Raw genomic sequence first — 6,720 nt, 5'->3', positions numbered from 1 at the left:
CCCGGGATGACGGAACCATGGGATCTTGATCGGGTCTATCATCCATTCCCCCACCATCCGCTTTAAGTGCTAGATGGTGCAATTTCTGTTTTAAATATCAAATCTCCAAATCTTCCAATTCCCAAAACTTTCCAAACCTTTACAAATTCCCAAATCCAAACCCAATTTCCAAATTCAATTTCTTCTAATATCCATTGCTGCTACTATATGCCAGATAACGCGTATCTTTACGTATCTGATTGACGACTAGCCTTAATCGAAAGTTCTCTCTCGTGATCGGGAGGGGTAATTAACTATAGGGGCTTGCGCCTATATGAAACCAGAACTCAGATCATAAAGTCCTCACAAAATGAGGGCGAAATCTCTGGGTAGTGTCTTATCTACAAATCCATCTGCCTTCCAAAATTTACCCCAGAACATATCCGTTAAAACTCCCTCGCCGAATAATAAAAAGAAATCGTGCGGCGGGGAGGCCAGGGCCGAATTTTCGGAGCCCACACTCACCTTCTACAAGCATTCACCAACCAAGAGATGTGACTTGTCGGGATTGAGCAACTCAAGGAATCCCTAACATAATCTACGAGGAACTCATACAAAGCCATTTATATTCTTAAAGGCTCCCAAAATTTGCTTGTCCTCGTTCAAATCAACAAGCCATTGTTAGCATTCCAATATAGGTACACGGAGAAAACATGCAAAGGTTCCAAACCTTCGTGTTTCTCGCTCTCATCTCGTGATTATCATGATAAAAAAAAAAACACACCCTTCACATTATTGGCTCAAGGATTGTACCTAGAGACTCACTAGCATTTCCAAAGAACTTGTAATACTAATTCATCGGTTTATCCAGAGGACTCGTCATACCAACTCACTTGCAAAGACTCATCCTAAGATTGAGGATTGACTCGAAAATGAAGTGCATATGGGAAGCTATCAGGCCACGATATGGGACATGTAGGATTTGTAATGGGCCACAATTAATAATGCATTTTTTTATCTTAATTTGACGTAACTTTCTCTATAACCCCTGGATCTGTAAAAATAAAGGAAGAATAGGCAAATTTTGAATCTTTTGGTGCATGATTGATCTATTGGAGCATTCTTGAGATTTTTGTAGTATTTTCCAAGATTTTCTAAGTCGTTTGCTCTCTTTCATACTCACTCTACATTCTTAGGTTCTAATCTCTTAAAGTTGCTTGCTTGCAAGATCGGATGTATTCGCAAATACATTTGGATCGAATAAGTACAAAGTTATACTTGTGCGTTTTAGTGAGATATATTCCAATATATTATAAATACACTATTGTGTACTACAAAAAAAATCTAATGTAATAATGCCAGCAAATAACTTTAGTTTTATTTTATCGACATATTTAACAATATTATAAGTGCATAGATGTGTAGTATCACCTAAAATTAATATAATGGTAGTACATAGTTGTGTACTTGTATTTTATTAAAATATTTCATTTTATCATAAGTACATAATACTGTACATCACATACATCCAATTTAATGGAACCACGCAATTTTGGCAATTAATAAGCCATATAATCAATTACAATTAATATGAAAAGAATCAATTAAGATTTCTGTAATCAATTACAATCAATAGACCAGCCTACAAATGCCAAGTTTAGCTTGGACAATTTCTTCTAAAAGATGAGAGCCGTGGAACTAATAGAAGCACAATGTTGCTTAATGGGATGTTGGGTTGGTTAAAAAATGAATGCAGTGTAAAAGATATATGTAGTGTAAAACGAATAGCGTAAAAGGAATACTTTGAAGTTATTAAGATGAGCGTAAAATAAATTCAAGTATGATTTTTTTATTTGATTTGAAATAAAATGAATGTAGTGTAAAATATAAAGATGAAGACAACCAAGAGTGGCGATGACCAGTAGCAGGTGACGGTGGTGGATGGCATGGTGTTAGCCTACGGCAGGTGAGGGCGATGACCGAAGGCTATGATGTCTGATACTGTTAGCTGGCGGTTGTGGCCGGAGTAGGTGGTCAGCGGTAGCCTACAGTGGTGGCCGACGATAGGTGGCGGCGACCGACAGGCCGCTGGGGGTGGTGTTCGTCTGAGGCTGGCGATAGCTGTCGTCGATGGTGGCTGGCGGCAGTCAAGCGAGCTTGCTCGCAGCGTAAATCGTTTTAGCTCAAAATTGAACAAGTTTGTTTTGCCTCAAAAATGAACTAGAATAATCTACACTACATTTGCTTTACTTGCATGCCTTTTTCATTGAACCAAACACCAAAAATTTTAAAACTCCTACATTTGAAATACTTTACACCAGTTTGGAATCCAACCAGATAACCCTTAGAAAGACATTTTTACATCAAGCATATTTTACTCAATATTTCTCAAATTCAATCATTCAGGTTATATCGAACCAAAATATATAAATAAAAGGGGTTAGAAAATGAATTTGACACATTTTAGTTGACTCAAATCACATTAGCTTGTAATTTTGGATGAAGATTTAATGAAATCCTCAAAGCTGATCTATCAAATTAACTACTCTTATCTTTAGACCATTCTATATTTATTGGTAAAATTAGTCTTGCCCACAAATAAATTTAAATTCAACACTAAATAGGTAAAAAAAAACCGTGAAAGAGTTTTACAAGGTACTACAAAGTACGTGAATTTCTTAATTATCTTCCAGTACTTTTGTTAACACTGCAGTGGATAAGAAAACATAGCATACACGCCAGCACAAGCACCCGAATCACAACACATGAAACTTTTTTGTTTGTCTTATCCCTACAAAGTAACGAACCAACGTGTTCAATCTTTCGTAAAGACGGTTGTTTTCTACAATAAGAAAATCTAATGAGAACTTTCAAAATGCTGCACCACTTTCATCAGGTTTATCGGCAGCAAAAAATACGCAGGGAAGTTGAAGAACGAACCAAAAGGAAGCCTTCAATTTTTGCAGTAAAATGGAAATATGTTGTATATAAATATGGGAAGTAAACAAAAATTAAAACAAAATATTTAGAATCCTCAGAAAAACGTGCTCAAGCTATATAAAATAACCACAAACTTAAAACGTATTTACATAATTAACTCGCCACTCATAAGAATGCAATGAAAGAGTTCACAAGAATAACCTTTATAGTTTATAACATCAAAGCTAGAAAAGATTGTCCAACCTCGACCCTTCCCAAAAACAACAATACAAACCAAACTGCAAAATAAAGCCCTTAAGAAATTGAGTTTTGTTATATTAAAATAAATAATTTATACCTCCAGGAAAGTCCAAAGAAAGCAATAGCAAAACATGCAAATCCAAACGCAAGCAACTTCCTTTGCAAATAGCAAGTTTCAGCTCAAAAACTTACCCAAAAGATATTCGTCCAAGCAACATCATCAGTTGTGTAGTTGATTTTTACGTTCTTTAATGAAACTAGATGTACTTAATGCAAGGCTTTGAGCCAAGTTAGCATGAACCTAGATGTACTTGTCATTCATAAGCTTATATCAAAACACGGTTGATACTGACCAGAAGAATCTAAATCAATGCAGTACAAATCAAATAGAAAACAAATGGAATGTCAATTCAACGATAAAACAAATTCAATGTTAAATATCTACTATAATAATAAGACAGAACCCGAAATAAGCATATATTTTCCAACTTTAAAGAAAGAGTAAAGCATTTCCAAAATAAAGCATCAAAAGACAGAATAAAGTTTTGAAAGCCCATTAAACAGGTGACTAAAAATTCATCCTCTGTAGTTAAGGGAAAGAGAGAAGTTATATATCTACCTACTGCCTCAAAAAAAAAAAAAGGTTATGGCAGTAATGAGGATAAAGCAATGGAAGGATCTCCCCTATCAGAGGAAAAACAAGTTGGGTGAATGTCTAAGCTCCTATTTTCTCATAATTTCATGGGTTCCAATACATAGTTTATATGGAAAATGACTTATTTTTTTCATCTAAACTATGCACAAGAATATGGTATTTTGCATTATAATAACTACATCACACAATCTGGCAGCACTAAAGGAACTGGGCAGTCAACAATCCTACAGATTTAATCCCAGAAAGAAACACACTTGCAACAACCCAAATGATTACCACTGTTAAATTGAAACAACCTCCTGCAAACCCAATGATCATTTACCATAGCTTACTCTCTCTGCAGTATGTAAAAACATCTTGGATTCTACCTTCTCAGTGTAGAAGTGCTTATTATTGTATTCTCTACATTTTCATTACTAAACATCCTCTGCAATCATTCTAAATGAGAATGGTAACAACAATAACATCATCATCAAATCTTTATCTCATTACGTGAGATCGACTACTTAAATCCTCTTAATAAGAATGATACTATTTCATAATTAATTTATCACGGTATCAAAGCTTCTGCCTAACAAAACCTACCTCTATCCTTCCTTCCTGCGAACTTCTATCTTCTAATCATGGAGCACTCTTAAGCTTTATCAAAGAATGGCAAGAATGGCAAAAGGATTGATAACTAAATTTCTTGATGTTAAACGTCAAGCACATCAATTCCACCAGACTAACGAACGAAATCTATGCCATTGGGAGATCACAAATACGAAAATTATTCAAGGAAAATCGCTTTAATGACTTCCAACATTACATTGCAATATGTCCGACCAAACAAAAACTGAATGAAACTAGTTTGCTCTCACCTAACCCTCAATACACCACCTGGCAGCATAGTGATCAAAATCTAACTGCTGCACTAAATTCCAACATAACAGCCCCTATATTTATGCATCTAGACCTTAATACCTGCATCAATATTTGCAAAATTATCAAAAGGCATTTTCATTCCATAAATCACTCCAAAGTCAATCAACGAAAAAAATGAGTTTTGCAGCATCCCCATAAAAAACTATTCCATGACTCGGTAACTATTGAAATCAAATATAGAACAACATAACAGCCCCCAACTCAGACATCACAAAGATATAATCCTATAAATTCTAAGCAGGATACCCTTAGCCTATCAAGCCTTCAAAATAACAACACCAAACTAGCCCCCGTCACCCTCAGGATCTTTATTCCATCATATGACGCAAAGAAATCAAGATTGCCACCAACTAAGCAAAGCTCTCCCCACCTACCGACTCTCATAGCACTTTAACTGCTCTCCATGGTTGATGTCCCAACTCCCCCGCTTATAAACACGACAACTATTTCCTGATTCCTCCAAATGTGGAGCTACTCACTTCCATCAAAATAGGGGAGGCCAATTTTTCTCCCCTTACATTGCTTGCCTAATTTATGCAAATTATGGACACACTTCGCTTAATTGTTGTCCATATTACAACCCCCAACATCACACACCAAGAATAAATCCTCAACAAGCAACAACTTACACAACCACATATAATACACTATCTTCTAACTAGCATTTTGACAACAGCACACCATCGCATATCACCTCAAACATAACAAAATCAAAACCTTATTCCATAGCAAGGTACCGAACAAGTGATTGTTGGCAGCAACAACTATATATCCATCTCCAATAGAGGGCATAGCACCCGTCAAACCCCTATCGCAAGCTACTTCTTTCGAAACTCCTTGCACCAAAACTTCCTACAATCTTCTCTCCATACATAAACTAACAACTGCAGCAATTTCTCTATCCGGAGTATAGCATCAAGGATCTCAAGTTCAACAATATTATTCTCCAAGATCACACTTTTAATGGCTTATACCACATTCCCCTTCACCGGCTACTACAAAATAACATTGTTCAACTTTCCAAAATGGCAACGGCTGCTCTCAAGCACAATCACCTTGACGCAGGAGCTCCGGAAGGATCAACTCCAGGCAACCGAAGTGGGCTAATAAGAATCCCAATGATGGTTGGACCAAATACCGCACCTGTAGCCCCTCCGGACCCATTAATAGCTGATCAGGCACACTATAACCGCAGGAATTCCTGAGGTCTTCTAGACCACCTTCTGTATTCTATTTATAGGCCCTTTTTGTTCTTTAGATAGGGAGTTGGTTGTATTTTCATTTCAGCAAAACTGAAGGATAATTTCTCTGTATCCTGGCATTGGCAAACCATGTGATGTAATGCTAGTTATCTTTTCTTTGTTAATTGTTTTTTTCTCCCAATTTCCTGCGTGTTGTTTGCGTTTTCTGTTCTTGTGGACAGATCGGTGTCATCTGGTATTAGAGCTAACCAAGCCAAGTTTCTCCAAGGAACTCACCAACCTTGCTGAGTTCTTGCGGTCTGTCCAACTGGGGAATTTCATATTTCCTGCTACCAAGAAAGATGTCGCCAAGAAGAGGGGTTCCAAGAATCAACCAAGAACAAACTATTGAGGAATTAAGAAGGGAGATTCAGCGATTACAAGCATGATTGGCTGCCGTTGAAGTCAGCCAACAACGGGACACTCAAAATGACACAGAAGAACATCACCTTGGCGAGACAGAGGAGAACTCGTTCCATCATGAAGAATGAAGCAGAGATGATGATGTTCCTTTAAGACCTTTCCGGCATGAACCAAGGCGACATACGCATGATTTTGGCATACGACTTGATTTGCTCGAATTCGAAGGACGACTAGATCCGGATGAATTCATCAATTGGTTGCATACCATTGAAAGGATTCTTGATTATAAAGAAATTTCTCAAAGGTAACTCATCATTGTGGTGGGAGAATTTAATACGGACGCGACAACAGGAAATAAAATCCAAGATTACTACGTGG

The sequence above is a fragment of the Dendrobium catenatum genome, unplaced genomic scaffold (genome assembly GCF_001605985.2).
Source record: "Dendrobium catenatum unplaced genomic scaffold, ASM160598v2 fragScaff_scaffold_323, whole genome shotgun sequence".
Classification (NCBI taxonomy): domain Eukaryota; kingdom Viridiplantae; phylum Streptophyta; class Magnoliopsida; order Asparagales; family Orchidaceae; genus Dendrobium; species Dendrobium catenatum.
Note: the sequence above shows the minus strand (reverse complement) of the source record.